The 20,705-nt window shown below is 37.1% G+C and overlaps 1 protein-coding gene across 1 annotated transcript in view; it reads left to right on the top strand.

Annotated features, from left to right (window-relative positions):
- The window catches only part of RETREG1 (reticulophagy regulator 1), a gene marked incomplete at its 5' end in the record, with an annotated part of 66,468 nt that overhangs the window by 23,131 nt on the left and 22,632 nt on the right, over positions 1 to 20,705 (top strand). The window lies entirely within an intron of this gene.

Below are 20,705 nucleotides of genomic sequence, written 5' to 3'. Positions count from 1 at the left end.
AGGTTTCTTTGAAACTTGATACTTCCCTAGTCAGTGCTAGTAGATGTATTAGAATATGCATAGAAATTGTGGCACACCCTCATTGCTTGAGTGGTCAAGCTTAAGGAGTTCAAATTAATATTGATTCAAAATCACCCTTTTGCAGCAAGCCTAAAAAAAATCAGTTGCAGCCTGAGAAGAGACTAAGCAACAGTCCTTTAAAATGGCTATCAGAGAGTGACTGAAGAGAAAAAGCCAAAGAGTGAAGAGTTAATGTTACAAAACCTGGCAGCTCTGCATAGGTAGTTTTCAGGCTCCCCTATGCTTTATCATGTTCTTAAACAAGTTAAAGCTACTGACTTCTAGGAAGAGACTTGCCTGACCAAAGATGGTGTCAAGCTCACTATTGCACTGATAGCTGCACAGACTGCAGTATGTATGTAGTACTTACTACATTATTATACATCGAATGCCTTGGTTATAATTCTTTAGGCCATGAAAAAAAAGGCTTAAAAGTGTTCTCCTGGCCCTGTAGTTGGAAAGGAAGACTTTCTTCCCAGAGGGGGGCTTTCTTTCCAGGTAGACTTGCATGTTCTCTTCTGGTCCCAAGAGGTGGAAACAATAAGAAAGTGTATCACCCTGAGTAGAATGTCTTACCCACTGCTGCCCACATGATCAGATCAATCAAGCCTTAAACTTCTGTAGGAAGAAACAGGAACATTACAAGAAAAAAAGACACTTCTTGGTTGCAGCTTTAACTGTCAACTGTCTTTGCTGGAGCAATTTAGGACTTAATGCTGGAAACCATTAGTTAATATTGAAGCTGTCTTGAAGCTCAGTAGTTAGCCAGCTGAGATACTTCTAAGATAATAGCCTTCACTGACAGGAGGTTGAAAGCGTGACACATAGGGGTTATTGTCCAAACCGAGGGCATTCCTGTTTATCACCACGCCTCTCCTCCAGTGATTCCTTTCATTTGAGTTTACTGTGGCAATACTTGTGGACTCCCAGAGCCGTCAAAGTTGCTGCTTGCTTCTCAGGAAGAGTGTTACTGCTTGGTAGGGAACTGCATCCATTATTGGGCCAGCAGATGCTAAATCCCAGCCATGACATATCAGCTTCAAATTCAGGTTGTAACTTGCATCAGCCCAGCTCATAGACATTTGTGCATGTTACAATGGTCAGTGTACTCTGAAGAACGATATTGTGTACTAGCACCGTTCAGAGCTTGACAGACTCCACATAATACATGGTTCTTGTTTTTTTTTCCAAGAAGAAGATATCTTTTGAATCTAATAATAACTCAGTAATGCAGCTGTGCAAAATTCTTCCTACTATGTTACTGACAGGAATTAGTCATTGCCTAAAGATTTCTGATTTAGTCTGCCCAGTCTTATTTTGTGATAAATGGAGAAAGAAGTGAAGTATTTTGAGATACATAACATGATTCATCTTGTCCTAAATAAAATGCCTGTAGGCTGGACAGGTACATTGTACCTTAATGGTGACTTTTCGTTTGCCTTGAATATATGCAATAAGCATAGGGTAGTGAGTTGAGTAAATGCATTTACTACAGCCCTTGTGTCATTATTCCTTATTGATCTGAAGGCCTGTCTGTCTCAAGGATGCCAGTGACTGGTGCTCATGGTTACAGTAAGAAGCTGATGTTCTGGAATACTGTTCCACAACAGCAACAACCGCAGGGCTTGACAAACAAGCATGAGGACTAGATTTGCCTCTGTAACTGTGCGCATGCAAGCAGTTTCTCTGAGATGAATCTCAGGCACATTATGGTTGTGTATTCAGATCACACTTGAGACCTTAAGGATATGCTACTTAATCATATCTCAAAAAAAAAGTCTTCTGCCTGCCCTTCAGGTTGTTGTGAAGAGATCTCTTTGCAGATGAGTAGATTAGGAAATAGAGTCTTTTTCCATGAGGAAATCTAAACAGAATCAAGGTTGTAACAGAAGTGTTTCTGTTTTATGCTTGTTCATCTATTTCCTTGATGTTATAGCTGGGAGCAAAGCTCATGTAAGTCAAGGCCAGGCATGCAGCCCAGTCAGCACTGAAACATGGGGCTGTCGGCATCAGTTTCTGTTGCGCAGTCCCTGAGTCTTGGTTTGGTCATCCAGATGAGATCCATTCTTCACATGGCTGTACACAGCCGCATGGAATCTGGTAACAGACTGGAAAAAATAAACCTTCCTGTTGACCTACAGGAAGGCAGAGGGCAGAAAATAGTCTGATAGATAAAAATAGGCTTCAGAGTGCAAATATTTCCTCCTTCAGTTTTTTCAGTGTAATTTGAAGGCATCTAGTGTTCTGTTCATTTTAGCTCATGTTTTTATATGAATTTGTGCTGGAATATATATAAAAGGCTGAATAAAAGCAAGACAACATTGTGCAAATAGTTCTTCTTAAAAATATGATTCTCCCAAGGGTTCTTAATATAAAATAGTGGTTGCAATCCTGCAGAAACTGGGTACATACATATAGAACTGTAGTCTTGGCAAATGGAAATTGAGTTTTATTTGCAGTTTAAACTTATATTTTATGTATTCAGTAGCCAATGTACTGTTCAAATATCAAATTGTAATTATCCTTTGTTTTACATAATGCATTGTCCCAACTCAGATAACTAGCAATACACACGGTGGGATTTTTTTTTCCAAATCATAAAGGTACATTATATATAAATGCTCAAACTTCCTGCAGATTACAGAAGGATTTGTCTACATTGCAAAAACGTTTTGACATTTGTATTATTTTTTTTAATATATATTGCGTGACATTATTCCTGCTAGTTATTTCCAAACTGTTAGCTCACTTCTCAACTAGTATGTTCTTCAGTGTTTATTTTTTTTATTTGATAAATGATAAAATTGGCATTCTGGTAAAATTTTGTGTGTTCATTTTCTTGCGGGAACAAAAAACGGTAATACTTCAATAGAAAGGCTGTAACTTTGACCAAAGAGTCACACTTAAAGTCTGAAGACTGTTTAATACATTTTCCTACACACCTGTCCTTGGTTGGTTGGTTGGTTTGGTTTTTTTTGTTTGAAGGAGATGGCACAGCCTTTGTAGGTATTATGTATCTCCCTGGTAGAAATAGTTGGTTTGTTTGGCTTGTGAGTTTTTTTTGTTTGGTTGGTTTTGCTTATATATGCCAGAAATAATGTGCGCTGCATACAACCAGTTTCTTCTTGCACAGAGAATGGTTTGTAAACTTTTGAAGTCAGGCCCGCTTCCCACAGTTCTCCAGCAATTTCGCTGTAATGTGACTCTGCCTTAGCCATCACAAGGCATTTTCTTCTGCATCTCCAGATCAACTTGACCTTTCATTATAGAGAGTGCATGGAAGAGATGAGTAGAAATTATTAGAATTGTCTGACCTCCTTACCACTACCAAACAAACATTGTGTTCCTTTTTCTGTAAGCCTTATTTCCTTCTGTCTCTATTAGTTAAAAATAAAGGGTAAACTTTCTCATGGCTGCAAGAGAAGAGCAACTTCTGAGCAAGTAAGGGCAGAAGCAAAGGACTAGCAGAAATTTACTGGGGCTGCTTTAACTTTTTTTTAACAAGGATGTATTGTATCAACTTAATCTTTGCTGAGTCACGAGTTATGTTTTCAGAAACTTTCATCATTCACGTTTGAGCATCTGTATTGCTCCTAGCTTGATGCCCAAACTGAGGCTTTATCAGTATCGAGTAAAAGAGAGATGACTTTTGCTGTATACTGTATATGTCTTGTAAATGCATCCTAGGCATGTATTTTTCTTTTTCCTAAGACTATTACAAATGACTCAAGTAGCTTCTGTTCTGTTGGGTACATTCTCCTTTTTTACTACGCTGTTTGTTCAGTAAATAATTTTCCATGTTGCGTTCATGCATTTGGCTTGTCAAATACAGTATTTTCCTCATGATTTTGGCTGATAAATTTTTTTTCAAGCAGTTTTGCATGTTAAGCTCCCCTTTGAACACTGATTCTGTCCACTACAGTGTCTGCCACTCCTCCCAGGGTATTGCCACTGACTCATCTGAAGGATTAGTGTGGATACCGAATGAAAATGTTAAGGACCCATCAATCTCATATAACAAGACACTTCTAATACCTACCCTTTTCAATTAAATGTGAAGTTTTCTTATAGGGATTGTATATAAGCCATGTTTTTGCAGTTTGCTTTTAAGTGTCATATAGGAAATTTTCAAAAGCGTTGCAACGGTTGATCTGTATGCTTCTATCTTTTCTTTAGTACAGGCTATGTACTTTTTTTGAAGAAGTATGCCTTCTTTTTTACTTGTTTGGATGCTGAATAATCGTTGTTGACTGCTTTAAACAGCTTCTCAGTTGTTATTAATTCGGTCAGTATCTTTCTGAGTATCCAAGCAAGAGCAGTTATCTGAAGTTGCTTGACTAGCCCTATTTTTTCTAGTTTTAACTTTATAAACCCTAATTCCTTTAGAAATTTGTTACTCTCTTCATTTGTTCCACAATCCTCTCCCTTCTTCTGATAATGTTTCCTTAACCCATTGGCTAGTAGCCAAAATTATCAAGATTATTTTAAACTTTTAATTCTATTTAGAGAGCTCTGTAAGATCAACACGTCACAGTATATTTTGGTTCTTCAGCACTGAGATACTAGGGAATAATTCAGGAGATCGCTTTTGTTTACCTCTAGGGAACTTTTTTTCCTTCTGTTCTTCTGGTAGCAGAAGTGGTTTTATACAAATCTGTAGTTAAAATTTTACCATGCAGAAGAGCACCTTACATAGTCAGATTTGACAGTAGTTTTTTGGTCTAACTAATCTCTCACAGACAGGACCTTTCAGTAATAATTTCTAAGTATGTTGTTTGAAAGCTTTTTTTTTTTAGCACTCTGTGTGTATCTTCTCAGGCATAAACAAATATTATTCGCTGAATAAGTCAAAAGGAGTAATTTCATGGAACCTCATATGGAGGTTTCTGAAAATCCTTATCCTAACATTTTGCCCTTTTGCCTCCATGTTGGAAAGTAGGTCATCCGGGCACCAGCACAATGAGACATGTATTTTTGCTATGCTTAAATAAACTAGATTTGAAATGCTTTCATTCAAGTGAAGTCATTGCATCCATGATTAAATGTGTGAAATAACTACCCAACATAAATGCAGTCTTTGCAAACTGCAGCCTGTGCTGCATCCTGTGCAAAAGTGACTCAGTAATTCATTTCCTTTGTTACTCACTGGTAAAAATGAACTGTTACACTCAGTTGAAAAATGCTAGCTCAGTAATGGTGGGAGAACTGAAACACAGTATTTATCTTTTTTTATTTAAACATAAGGCAATTTTCTTCAGCAATTTTCAAAGTATAGTAAAGCCAGCTCTATTTCGTGTTTAATTGTTTGAAGTATGGAGCTGCAGCCACCATTCAATTATTCATGAGAGTTTTGCTTCTGGATCCGCTGTGTCAAAAATGCAGTTCTGTGTCTGTGAGCACAGCCAGGTGGATTTGTTCATTGTGGACAACATTAAGAACTGCTAATTCTGAGCTGACCCAGTTCTGATAGCTCTGTGTTCATGCTCACTGGCATGTCATGTAATACCCGTATTATATTATCATCACTGGGGAAAAAAATGTGACCTCCCCACTGCTGCCTACCATCATCTAGGCTGTCTCACATCTTTTTTTTTATTGCTATGTTTATTGTAATGATAAAATGTTTCTTTTCATCACAGTATTAACTAAACATTAAGTACAAGATATGTAGAATTTCAGGTGTGTGGCATTTTTTTAGTTCAGCTTGTTTCCAGCGCTAAGAAAACAAAACTCCTGGAAGATGATGGGAGTTGAAAGGAAAGTGATAAAGCAAATACAGAAAATTGCATTGGGGAGGTGGGTGGAGAAACAAACCAGAGATGCAGGAAAAGAAAATAACCAAAATGGTGAGTGTTGCTCTGGAGCTCTCCCATGCCACTTGTCCCTTTCTCAGCTTTGCACCACCTCGATAACAAGTGCTTAGATCTACTCTTCTGTCTTAGACAAGAGCAAGTATGGCAGGTGCTGCATGTGAATTTGCTGATTTATACAGTGCAGTTGCCTGCCATTTGCCAAGTTCTCTCAGCTTTCAGCAGAGAAGTTTGGAGGTGTCCTTCACTTTTTAATATTTTCATGTTTCTTACTGATACAGCAATATTGGCACCAGTATTTTTCAGCAGCAGAGATGAAGCTTTAAAAGATTAATTACTGGGAAAACAAAATACACTCTCTTCTGTGTTGAATTGTGGGCCTCACTTTGGACATACAATGAAAGCTACAAGCTTGTCTTAAATTATTCATCTGTCTGATATTTGTGGGTTCATTTCGTAAGCCTGTGAGCATGTCTGTAGTAAAACTGTATCTGAAAAAATGCAGAGGAATTGTGCCGGTACCACCCATCTCAGATCACTTTTTCTGTCTGTCTGCAGGGATCCCTCTTGAAGCAATTAATTAATCTTTGCTTGTTGTGGGACGCAAGACCGTCCACAGGGAGTATCAAATGAACTAAAAGAAAAGGGACAATACCCGAGTACCTCCTGAATCTAAGAAAATGTTGTTCTCTGATGATTTTTGAGCAAGATCAGCTTTCTCAGAAATACTGAATTCTGCTTGCTAACCATACCATCTGTTATTATTTCCCTATTTGTTTTTCAAAGTTGCTCAGAAATGATCAGCTACTGACAAGCACACTTCATGTATTGCTGTCAATTTTGCATATTTTTAGGGAAGTTTTAAGGCAGTCTATTCCCTAACAGTACTAACGCAATTGCAGTATAAAGCTCTTGCTTTGTTTCTTTTTTTGACATGTTTATATTTACAAAGCGTTTATTAAAAATGGCATGCTTTGGAGGCAGGATGTAGAAGGGTACACTCTTATTTTGGCTGCTGGCCTAAATAGCATTATAAGAAAACCTGTCCGAGGATGTGATTGACAGGTATTTCCTCAATAAGAAAGTGAAACTTGGAATGAAGCGTATGTGGGGGAAAGTGCCAAAGACCCCTTGTATCCTAGATAAAGATCCTTCTGCCTGAAGGATCCAAGAGGTTTGGAAATACTCTAATAAAATGTCTGCCAAAAAATAATGTTCCTTCTTAGGCAGGTGTACTTCAACTCACATGTTGAGCTCAGACTCCGGTTATGAACATTTTTAAAACTTATTCAGTACTCTGAAATTTTCTAATTTGTGATGGAAGCCGGCACCAAATGTCTCACAATTTGTAGCTGTGACTATGTAGACATAGCTGCATATCAGTGCACTAAAACTAATGCTAAGTTACGGCTTAGAGTGCAGTCTGATTCCTTATTTTCAAGTTGAGGTGCTGTGTTCCAAGGCTTTGCAGACAGTGCAAACTGAAAAAGTTAGTTCCTTCCAAAGAATATCCTTTTTTAAGGGCAGCTCTCAGAGTTAGCAAGTCTCTATTCTATTTAAAAGATTTCAAAGAACTTAGGCAGTTGTAGTAAAACAGATCAGTCATTTTTCTAGGCAGGTGGACCTTAGTTGCATATCGTTGCACCTTTGAATTGGTTACCAAGTAATAGTTGGGTTGGTGATTTTTTTGTTTGTTGTTTTGGTGGGTTTTTTTGAGTACCAAGGTACCAACCCTGTTAAAAGACAAAATCTCAAATACAGCCTAAACATCCTTTTCATAACTCATTGTAGGCTTATACCATACAATACATTTGAACTACTGCCTAGTTCAGGAGCAGCCTCTCTGATTGCCACAGAGGGGTTCAGCATCTTTGTCTGCATCAGAGATTTGTTCTGTTTCCAAATGTAATGCTCGTATTCTTTTGCCTTTTTTGTGTATTTTAAAGTGTTCTTCATTATATAACTAGGGCAGTTGCATCAAATTATTATTAATGCCTAAAGCAGCAGAATATCATTGCCACAAGTACCAACAGATCATGAGTAGTGGAAAAAAGCATCTGATCACTGTGGAGCTTTGAACAAAATGACAGACCTCAAGGTGCTCATCAGGAGAGAAGTTCACAAAACTGACCTTTTTTTAAAGGGTAGAGAGTAAATTTAAGTGGAGATTAATGTTAAAATGCTCATGTGTCCTGTTCCCTATATTTATTCCATTGCACATGTAACATTTTCACCATGGATATTTTTATTCTATTCTTACCACTTTCCATTTTAACAGTTGAACAACTGTGAGAGATGAGATAACTTGCAATCCTGAAGTCATTTGACTTGTCATCTTAAAGGGTATTTATAAACTATAGCATTCAGGGAGCCCCCAGTGTAACTTTAAATAGACTGCTTTTAAGATTAAGAAAAAAATGGACTGTTCCATTTTTGGAATTGTTTTTTAAAAATAAAAGTCAATTCATATTTAGGAAAAAAGCCATTAAAAAGCCATAAAAATAGGTAGCAAGTGTAACCATATTCCCTATTTTCATATTATCACAAAAAACTGCATGAAAAGCAAATGGTATGGCTCATGCCAAACACCAAAGAAGTTAAAAGATGTTTTTCTGTTGGCAAATACAAATAGCTTTTCCCACTCTTAATATTTGTCTGTATAGTCCGTTTCCTGTTGGAAAAAAATTGCTTTTGTTATTTTATTATTTTGGGGAGAAAAATAGGCTTCATGCCCCACAAAAATGGGTACTGAATAAAATACCCAAACCTCTTATAGGTATATTTATCAGAGGCATTGGTCTCCCCATTTCGGTGGTCACCTGTCACAGTTCTTGTCAGTCACAGAATTTTTCTTGCCACACAAATCAGCATGAATCTGGTTGTGAGAATATATATACATAATGTACAGAAATGGTTCTGGGGCCAGTTGCCCCTTAGCATTGATTTCAGCATCATGAGACCAGCTTTTGGGTTATTCCTTAGACAATACCAAGGTTTCCAGAACCTGAGACACAGGTCATTGATTGCTGTCTGTTATTATTTAAATAATATTTTTTACTGTCGTATCTCAACAAGAACAACAACTAGTTATTGCTGTGTAAGGAAGAGGACGTCTTTGCTTGGAATCTTTAGAACGGTGATAGTCAGGAGGAAGATCAGAGTAAGTAGAGTTTATATAGTACCCGGGTTTTGACCTTTAATTGCGTCTGGTTTGCCAAATACAAGTATTAGATTACAAAACGCAGGATGGAAATTATTTACAGGAGGCATGAGAACCTGTAGTCGTAGTTCCCCTTTTATTTTTTTTTTTCATGTTGCAGACGCCTGGGTTGTTGTAACACGTGAGGGTGTGTTTCCCAGCGCAACATCTGATTAGTCACTAATTTAGTAAGGAATGTCCTGGCACACAGTTCTGTTGAAGCATGTGAGCCTATCAGCAGCATAACATATTATATTCTTTTGGGTGTTTCGACACAGAGTTGAGTAAAACAGCTCAACTGTTTTGAAACAAACATATACTATTCATTTCATGAGTCTCTCTCCTCTTTTTTCTTTTTAATTTTTCTTACTGGCAGAAGAGATGTTTTGTGAAATATACTTAATGACTTAATTATTTTGTAAAAGTTCAGCATTTCTTTACCAAGTGCTTGGATTGGTAGTACAATCAGTAGATCACTGACATAGCAGTGGCCATTGATGTTACTGTAGGCCAGTTCATAGTATGAGGTAATGCTTAAAGAGAATTGCTTAAGAGAATACCCAGTATGAAAATAATAGAAATCTATTTGTAAATACTTTAAAAGTAAAACACTAGCATTCTTTAAAAATATATATCTTGAACATTTCAGACAAGAAGACTCTGACAGAATGCTGAGTAGAGATTGATGTAGCCCAGCTGAGTTTCTAAAAGGCATTAGCTAAAAGCAAATAAGTAATTCTGGAATATGAGAGAAGATCCACCCATGAATAAAAAAAACATATGGAACATAGGGAACAGTGGTGAGAATAAATCGCTAGCCTTCCTGTTAATCGAAGGTTGGAGAATGAGTCCTGCAGCAGTGTGTGCTGGAACCGTTCTGAGAAATGTACTCATACCTGCATTGGAGGGTGTTGGTCTCTTCTCCCAAATAGCAAGTGATAGGACAAGAGGAAATGGCCTCAAGTTGTGCCAGGGGAAGTTCAGATTGGATATTAGCGAAAAATCCTTCAAGGAAAGTGCTTTCGGGCATTGGAACAGGCTGCCCAGGGAAGTGGTGGAGTCACCATCCCTGGAGGTGTTTAAAAGGCTTTTAGATGAGGTTCTTAGGGACATGGTTTAGTGCTTAGAGTTAGGTAAGGTTAGGTTGGACTTGATGATCCTGAGGGTCTCTTCCAACTGAAATGATTCTATGGTTCTAACTGATCCTGAAAAGGCAGTGAATAGTGGAGTGGCCAGGCCTGTTGACAGTACCAAATTATTCAAAGAAATGGAGACAAGGACCAACTGTGAAGAATTTCAGAAGATCCTTACAGGATTCTTTCACAGTAAAATAGCACATGAAATTCAGTGTAGGTAACTGTACAAAGTTACGCGGGAATACCAGTCCTAAATTCACGTATAAAATAGTAATGTTAAAAGGTGACTGTAACAACTCATTAATAAGATGTGGTCTCACAAAACTAGCATTGATCAACAGACTAAATCTCCTGTTATGTGTCAGTAAAAAAAGACATACAGGGAAAAGTAAGCACAGCCACATGCCACTCTTACAGTCTTTTTGTATGTCTACATCTTGAATAGTGTGTGTGGTTCTGATCTGCTACCTCCCAGAAAAAAAGATACAGGAGAAAAAAATCCAGAGTAAAGCAACAAACTAGAGCGATTATTTGAAACTATTTTCGTGTAAAGATCAAGTAAATGTGGTAGGACATTTCAAAAGAGAAAAGGAGTAATTAAGGGGAAATATAATAGAGGTCTCTAAGATACCATGAGGAACATGCCTTCTGTCTCATGCTATTGGAATGAGGAGGCATCAAAACAGCAGGCAGTAGGCTGAGGAAAAATAAAAATATGTAATTAAGCTTTAGAAGTCCTTGACACAGGATTGTTGTGGACGTTAGAACTGTATATGGATTAAAAATATAAGTTACAGGACAGTTATTTGAAAAAATCACCACCTCTGGCTTTGCAAGTCCCAGAGTTGCAGATTTTTGGAGGCTGTATTGTATTTTATGGGAGGTATCATGACATATTTTCACGTGTTCCTGCTCAGTTGCTTAGGTGTCCCCAGGTATTCAGTTTTGGCAACTGTTGAAGACAGGGCACAGGGTTCAGTGAGCCTTTGCCCAACCCAGGATAGCTGTTCTTGTTAAAAGCGTTACAAGCATTGACTTTTTATTCAGTTAAGTGACATAGTAAGACTTAAATAAATACTTCTATTTATTTCTGCACTTGTATATGTTATCAATGAATTGTATATAAATATTAAAGTGTGAGACATCCCACAAGGTCACATGAGATCGCTGTTGCCCAATTTTAGACTGTCTGTTGCTACCACCGCATTCCATGGAAGTTGCAAGGTCAATGTGTACCTTCAGAACTTGCTTTTATGCACTTAGGAATGACATCAGAGTAATAAAATCAATCAGAGCAGTAATATCTGAGGTTTACACATCTGATCTTAAAAATATTCAGAACAGTAATTTTTAAAGAACTTTTAGCCAAGTGCAAGTATATGTTTTCTTAGAAGACAAACAGACAAAAGCATGTAAGACTGTTGTCTTGCGTATCAATAGCAAAGACTCCAAACGTGTTTGAGCAATTACTGTATGAAGTCCTTGTGTAAGGGCTGTACAGGAACAGAACTGGTCCTGTTGTGAGTTCACCATAAGCAGACAATTCTTCTAGAATGCACAGCTTCGCAAGTTCTGTCCTAACTTGTTAGCTAAATTAGATATTTTGTGTTATTATCAAAGTCTCAAAATGTGGCAATTCAGCTAAAAACTCTTTAATCTGATGATAAATGAAATATAAAGAAGTTTCTGAAAGGGACACATAAACAGAATTTTTTGTTAATCCTTCAAACTCTTTGCTCAAAACCCTTCCAGATGTACTTTGGAAAATATTTTCTTCATCATTCAGTAATCAAAAACATACTGAAGAGGCTTTTTTTTTGAGAAGTATAACTTTAGCATATGGGAATTAGTCTTCTGGGGCTTTCTTTGCCAGTCACTGAAAAGAAGTGGAGAGAAATACAGGACACTTGAAAAGCAGTTGAAAGATTATGTGTTTAAAGTGCACTGAATATTTTCTAAATAAATTATTTTTCCTTCTTTTTTTTTTTTTTTATTTTTTTCTAATAAAAACTCACCTCACTGAACAAAAGTAAAAGTCTGAGTAGAGTGTTATTTTTTTTACCCTTCTCCTTCCATCCTCTGTAGGAACATCCAGGGAGCTGGACTTAGTTATTCTTATGAGTCCCTTCCAACTTGAGATACTCTACGATTTTATGATTTGTATGTGAGCTGAGAAGGTTTGTTCAAAGTGAAGGATGCTTTCTAATAGGTATCTCAGAGATCAAGATTCTGAAGGAAACAGCAAAAGCTGGGACAAAATATGCATTTTACGGATTTATATAGATAGAATACATGTATAGATAAGTAACTTCTAAATTGGAAGCCTAATTTTTCAATCTTATGGCACAAAAATGTACTATTGAAATGTATTTTCTACAGCTTAACAAAAAGATTTATTGAAAAATCTTTACAAATCCATAAAATAAATGAGAGAAAAAGTTTCAACAGTGACAGGAGCTGCTATTATGCTGTGCAAAACAAGATGTTCTATACATGTGTTCTAAATGACCTCATGAAATTTAAATACAGATTATTAGTAAAGGGAAAGGAAAATTTATGTCTTTTATACTTTGAGGCAAAAGTCTAGAGAACTGAAGTTAATTCAGCTTCCCAGTCGCGCTGTCAGCCTCTCAGCAAAATGTCATGTGTATTATCATCTCCTCATGGCAGAGCGAAGGTTATCGGGTGCTCAGCACTTCTGGCTGAGTGTTCTGGCAGCACTTGCCCAGCTGCTTCAGGGGTTTCCTCTAAAACACAAATCTTCCTGTGCCCTTGATGACAAACAGGTTAAGCTGCAGGTCTTCATTGATCATCATTCCTTGTCTGAACCTTTCTTGACCTGTATTAGCCCAAGAGCCATTCAATGCTGTAGGGTTTTAGGGGGTAGGTGTGACTGCGGGAGAGAGTTGAGTTCTTTTTTTGCAGTCTTGGCTACCCCATTGGCTTTCCTGTGGATCTCTGTGGAGTTCCATTGGCCTCCATAGCTTTAAATTTGCAGTTATTTCACAGAGGGATGGATTTTAAAAGTGCAGAGTGATTGCGGTTTGATAAGTATTTACTTTGGAGAAACTCTGATAAGAAATTGGACACTCCAGGATGAAGTTTTTGTTTTCATCAGTGCATCTCAGAATAAACTGTACCTTCCAGCTGCAATTGTGTATGTCTGTGAATGTTTATTGTATGAAGCATGCCATTGCTTTGCGTAATGGATTTTGTGCTCCTTTTTCTCATTGCTGATCTTACCCTTGTATGTTGTTGCCTGTGATATTATGCAGGAGTATTTTCTCTAAGTTTTGATGTTAGCATTTAACAAGGTTATATGTCTGGTTTCTCCTCACAGCTGGTAGAGGTATAATATGAGATTAAATGCTAACATGAACTGTGGTGAGATATTCCTGTAGTTTTGCTCCCCCTCTTTTTTTTTTTTTAACAAGCTGGTTGATCTGCATACACAAGTATGTGCCTTATAAAATGGCATGCACTCTGGCATTATTTTCCCTGATCTCTTTTAGTTTGTAAACACTTTAAACTTTACTTATATAAATTTACATTTCATTGCTTTCATCATAATGTATGAGATTTGCTAATATTTGCTAGTATGCTGTTACATGTGTTGAAGTTGCAAAGTAGTGACAGCATACAAGTTACCCATTGCTACATCAGATAAAAATATGGCCTTGAAACTGAGTCGCATTAGTGACAATCTAATATTTATGTCACAGTTGCGCAATCTACTACAATGAGATTGAATAAAAATAATTCTAACAAAAAAAGCCCTTTTTAAAAGGAGCAGAATATTGTTGAAATTTTACCATCATACATACTAAACACTAGAAACATTCTATCTTGTCGCACAGTAAACCAACAACTAGAGAGTAAGTTGATGAGAAAAGTTGACAGTATAATTTGGTAATCTGTCTCACTTTCATTATATAGGCATTGAAAAGGGCTGTGGCCCTGAAGAAAGCAAGATGAAGTTATGTTTAGTATGAGAATGTTTGGCTAGCAATCCTGAATATTAATTAAGAACTTTGACTCTCTGAGCTGGGACATAAGAATAGAGCTGATGTCAATGAAGATTATTAATAATGTATGACTATGTGCTGTGCTTCCATTTTAATGTATTTGAAGTCCTGCAGTTATTCATCCCAAAGCCTGTAAGGCCTAATTCAGGACTGGTGACCTGGACTTTGATCTAGATGTGACTTGCAATTGCACTGACCATTCTCTGGTGAGATTTTCTTACATTGCAGAAATGGAAAACTGATGGAAAACTGGCTCATATCCTCCTCTTCAGAGGATGATAGCAGCATCTAAGAGGTGGTGGGTTGTCTTAGCACACTGTGAGCATACCAGCAAAATCTTTTAGACATAGAAATTGTCAGTACCTGGCTCTGAGTGTCCTAATAATCGTAGAGATTCTATGTAACTGAGTGACTTCTAATGTTCTTAATGGAATGATACATAGAGTTGTCTTCTAAATATTCTCCTTTTCTTGGTAGCTTGCTGGCAATCTGTTTTTCTTGTGTTGTTTTGTGCTGTGTTTAACACTTATTTTATAAAACACAACAAAATTGTCAGGTTTGTACTTTAACTCTTTGTATCAACACTTCTGAAAAATATTTTCAAATTTTTTTTTTTTATCTTTTTATCAACTTGTTCAATACAATATGATTTTACTGCATAGGGGTTTTGCTATTTGGTCTGCCTTGCATATAGTTAATCTCTTTTCAATGGGGGAAGAAACCAATCCTTTGAAGAAACAGATTCAGATTGCTACAAAGCAAAAGAGACAAGTAGAGGGTAGGTTTCCAAATCTTGAGTAGCGTGTGTGCTTAGGAAGAAAAAAAAAAATGCATTTTAATGTGACTTTACTGACTTACAGATCATGATTACAGATGAATGGCTACATAGGTACCTTTGTAGATCTTAGGGTAAACAGAAAATGTAGTATAGCAAATAACATAGTATATAGTAATTTTATGAAACGGTATGTAAAGAGTCCCTTGAAAAATTTGGAAAAAAACACAGTTATAACTGAAATGGCTCAGATCATTACTAGGTGTTGAATTATGTATTTTCTCCCCTCCAAAATCTCTTTCTTTTATAGCTGTTTAACAAGTTCCCATGGCCAAAAAGTCTCAGTGCAGTTGAGATTTTTACTTTTAGCAGTAAGATCTCCTGCTGCTCTGTCTCCAGCTCTTCTCCGTTTGTAGCACAAATCCAGCATGATCCATCATATTTGTACCAGAGGAAGATTTGCTGTCTTCATGTGACTAAAATGTACTCATTTGCTTTCTAAACTGCAGTTGAAGTATCTCTTACTTCTTTTAACTCTTCTTTCTGCTCCTGCTTGAAAACTTTGAAATACTCCCATGCACTGTGGCACATTATTACACGTGCTTTATGATAAAACACTTAATACCTCACAGTGTCAGTTCATACCTGATACAGATCATGTTTTGGTGTCTGTTGATAGTCCTGTTGCTTTCATACTCAATTTTTTATGATTCTTTAAAAATACAAATTCTTGTGTTTTGTTCTGCTGAATGTAATATCTAGTTCAGCTTTTTGAATGTTGCATAACTTTTTTTAATGTCAGACCTGAATTCTGCATTTGGGGGGGGAGGGTGTTTGTTTGTGTTTGATTTTGTTTTTCTCCTTGAATATGCACCTTGTGATTTAAACATATTTTAACAATTAGTTATTTCATCCAGGTACAGAGAACAGTCCTGCATAATATGCAGGATTCCACGAAGTAAGAAAAATTTTCCATAGTACTTATTTTGTTTGCTTTTGCTGGTCTTCAGCTGTTGAAAGTTTCTTTTTTTTTTTTTTTTTTTTGGTATTAATTTATTTTTTTGCCATTCATAGTCCTAGGTACAGATAAATACAGAACTAAGTTTTATGTGTAATAGGTGTCTTAAGCTTTTTTCAGCACACTGCTACCAGGTTGAGGTTATACCTGCTGTAATACTCCAGCAAAGAACTGAGCATGTTCAGCAGGTGTATCTTGATGATTTTTCATTTACACTTGTATAAAAGGCTTCCTCTATTCTAAAACAAGCCTCCTGTGTATATGTTATAGTGTATGGAGAGATCTCAAAGTTAATACAATAGCTATTTGCAGTTTCAAATCAGAAAGAATTGGGACAGCTGTAACTCAACAAATTTGGATGTTGAAAATATGGGAAAATTGGGTGTGCATTTTTGAAATTGATGAAATACATTAAAATGTATACTTTCATGTATGTGTGCTTATAAATACATAAACATACAGATGCCTTCACACACACACTAATGTGACCAGTATATTCACTTTTCTATATCGAAAAAGAGGAGGAGGGGGTATTCCATTTCAGGGAACTACATGCATGTTACTAATACGATTTTTTTCAGTAGCAGAAACATTCATTTCAAATTAGTTTTAATCCTAAACATGCCAGTGACAATGATGGTATTTTTTAAACACATACTTTTGCTGAAAATGATATCAGCATAAACCAGCTACAAAAAATAAAATGCTAGCCTTTCCATTCCTTCTGGAAGCATGAACTAAACTAGACTTCCTATTTGGAGTGCGATGGTGGGGTTTTTTTGCTATGAGTCAGTTGAGGTTTTTTGGGATGTCTTTAAGTGTACACTATGGTGTTTATTATATTTTCCATTTGCTTTATTAGAAGTGAGTCTCATTTGTAGCTGAATAATTAGAAAAGAGTCATATGTTGAAAGCAGAATCTTACTCTCCCTTTAGATGAGGAGAGATGTAGGTGGCAGTGATTGTGACTAGTTCTGGAGCTGGTCGACCAGCTAATGCACACCACAGGCTAATTAAAATCTCTGTAAGCTTGCAGACTGGATGGGGGACGCTGTCTCCCACACAATGCCAGACCATCCCCCTCGCACTCCACATGTTCAGCACACTGCCTTTCACCCGCCAGCTAAAGCTCTTGAGCATCTTTGCTGAGTATGTAAAACAGTGCAGCCAACACGATTTCTGATCATCTCGGTAGCTACTCCGTAAGGCTACATCCTCGTCTCTGGAAAGAATGTAGCTTTCATTTTTCTTCCCTTGCTGATGACTTCCTCTGAGGTCTTAGGTACCTGCCTGTGTAATGAAAATTTCACACAGATGTCTATACTGTTTAGGGGAAAGGCCATTTAATTGATAATTATGATATATGCTCAGTCCATATCTCTACTCAGCAAGAGCAAAACTGGTAAGATTCCCCAATCAAGCAATGTCAGGCATCTGATCTGTGTGCCGGCACATCTTTTGGGGTATCTGAATACCTGACAGTAAAGAGAGCCGTTACTAACCAGCTATCAAGGAAGTTTTGGGAAAGGTCTAGAAAAGGTCTCTGTAGTTGAAGAACAGCATAGTGGAGATGAACATAAGTAACAAGGATTGATTCTTAAAGTTACCTAAATAAAATAAAGACCATGTACTCTGGAAAGCTATGTTTAAAACCATGGTAATGAGGGCCAACACAGCATGTGGAGCAATTCACAAAAAGGGTCAAAATGTTTAAATCAATAGTAAGCCCTCACTAGAAATAATGGTGTACATTTCTAGTCTCGCCCACCTTCAAAAAGAACAGCAAGGATGTTTCAGGGTGTGCAACAGCTTATGTGCGTGAAACAAGTGAGCAAAATAGGACTTTCAAAGCTCAATGAGCTGACAAAGAGCAGAACATGATCAATAGTAACTTCTTCCTTTTGAGTACAAAGTCAAGTGTTTTTACATTCCTTCCAGAAGTAATGGGGCCAGGGGTTGTTCCTTGTGTTGCGGAACCAACGGAGCCAAGGAGAAGCAAAATTTCAGAAAGTGCTGGATGCAAGAAGTAAGAGAGATACAGCAAGGCTGAGAGATGGCAGGTCAAGCGAAGAGTTTGCTGAGAAAAGCAGAATTAGTTATATGAGGTGAGGCCTTGGAGATGGCAAGAAGGGAACATACAAGGACCATAGAGGACTGACCAAAGCCCATTGCCATTCAGAAAGACGTAACATTAGCTGCAACTAAGCAAGGAAGAGAGAACTTCCCGGAAGAAATACATGGGTAGGGTATATGAACTTTTCCTTCTGCAGTTCTGTCATTTCTAGTTGCTTTGAGTTTTCCATGTTGAAAAAGTTTAAAACTGATTTTTAGCAATTCTAATTCCCGGTGAGCTTTTTTTCTAGGCAGGTCCACCTTTCAATTCTGCAGGCTCATCAAAAAGAATATGATAATGGACTGTAAAAATGTTAGATAACTTTGAAAAGCTGGAGAGAGAGAACTCTTATCTGCCTGTTCCATTATAAGGCTTCTTAGAGACCAGTTTAGTGGCTGGACCAGAGCAAACAAAAATTGGGTGTTTGGTTGTTTTGGTGTTTTTTTTAAGCTGCAGAACTCCTTGCAACAAGATGTTACAGATGCTATTACAGGATGGAAGTCCACTCAGAGCTAAAAATATAGACATCACTGCTGGTTTGGGAAACCCTTGAGCCACAAGTTGGAGTGTAGAAGCCTATTTGGAGAAGTCAGCAGTACGTTTTTCCCTAGGCTGTGCTTTTGGACACAGTAAGAGATGCCAGAAGCCCTTTGGCCTGGTTCAGTACAGTACTTCTGCTCACCTGCTGCTGTTCCACCCAATGTAGTCGAAAAGGTCATTACGTCTTGTGCAGCTATGAAATAGTCTGCAGCCAGACCTGCAGGAAACCTCCCGGTTGGCCAACACAAGCTCTAATTCTCTCACGTACAGAGAATTCAGACTGCTCAAAAAATTGCAATTATTTTTCTAGGTAGTTGTCTTTGTGATACTAAGCAAAATGCTTTAGTGTGATTGCGGTTGTGCTAATTATGCGCTCATGCTGTTCTGAAGTCTGTTTTGCAAAACTGATGAGCAGTGGATACCAGCGAGAAACTAGTCTTTGAGTACTGAAGTGTTTTATAAATGCTCTACTTCCGAGTTAACAGGTCCTTGACATTTCAGATAAGTACTCATTTAGTAGACACTTTTGAACCTAATCTTTCCAGGAATTGCTTATCAGTAAGTAAATAAGGTGATATTATTCTCCTTACCTCACCTGGGGAAGAGTTCTAAGGAATTGTAAAACTAAACAATGAACCAGTTTCTACTGTAGAGGTGAGAACTATGTACAGAGACAAAGAAATGAACAGTTCAAAGTCATAACTTGAAGAGTTTGGAGTACACAGAGTTCCAAGACTGAAATACAGGAATGTTCACGGTTCTGAAAGCTTTTCAGCTGCTGAGTGTGATCGTCAAATGCATTAAAAAGGAGTATTTTTTTTTTCTAAAAAGGCATTTTACGTAATAAATTCACATAGCTACGTAAGACTATATTGCAATGCATGTGTACAAACAAAAGCAACTGAGGTTGCACAAGGGTTTTGTTTGGTGTGCTTTCATTTTTGATGCTACATTTAATGCTTTTGTGTGTTTGCAGTTTTCCAATATTTCTTTGGATTCTTTTCCTTATCAAAAGACTTCAGAATTTTAATCTGAAAATGAAGCTGTCACACGAAACCATTTTATTCATTAAGAATTTTGAATTTAACAGTGCTGTTGTTTTAGGGTAAGCTTGATGGAAATTCAGCTCCAATTATTTCAGCTATAACTATCAGAAGTAGAGAAAGAAAAGAAGAAAGAAGCGAGGATGCTATTGGAATATGCAGGTGTAGGTGACCATGGAATGTCCCTCTTGAGTGGGGCAGGACATTTATTAATATATATATTGCCTTGCATAACTTAGACGTAGGACTTTATTCCTTTTTTTCTTCTCCCTCCTTCCTTTTAAAAGTCCAGTATGGTTAAACTGCCTCACATCTTGTGAAAGATTGAGAAATTGAATGAATACAGAAGATTAGATGAGTTTAAGAAAAGGAAAAAGGAACTAATTGGAATGTTGGGACAAGAGTTAAGGAACCAGCCATTCACAGGTAGCCAACGTTCTTGTTTTGTTTTGTTTTCTCACCATTTCCTGAGATCATTTTGTTAATTCAGGTACTCGCACAGTAAATATAAATCATGCAATTTTTATCTAGATCTTACTAGTAATGTTGAAGCACTTTATATTAAAATAGGAAGATGGAATCCTTTGTAGTTTTGAAAGTTAAGCAGCTTTCCAGTGAATGATGCATTACCCACAATGCACCAAATACATCTTACCAAATTAAAGGTATGAGATGCTTGGTTTCTAATCTGGCATACCTTTTGTCCTTTTGTTCCAGATTTACTTTTTTTTTAAATTATTTTTAATTTATTTTTTAAAGATGTGACATCCCCAGGACAATTCCTACTATCTCATTCAGGAGAGGCACGTCTAAATCTTGCTGGTTTCTCTCTTAGAAAAAAAAAAAGATTACTATGTGAAGATCTCTGGATGTAATATTAGTTTGAAAAGACATTAGGAACAATAGGTCAAGCTGTTTAATGGAAGAAGGAAACGACATGAAGGAGCGGTGCTGAGCAACCTACATGTGTCATCCTGGGAGTCTTG

Source organism: Nesoenas mayeri (genome assembly GCF_963082525.1).
Source record: "Nesoenas mayeri genome assembly, chromosome: 2".
Lineage (NCBI taxonomy): Eukaryota > Metazoa > Chordata > Aves > Columbiformes > Columbidae > Nesoenas > Nesoenas mayeri.
The sequence above is the reverse complement of the archived record's forward strand: the minus strand, read 5'-3'. Positions and strand labels throughout refer to the sequence as shown.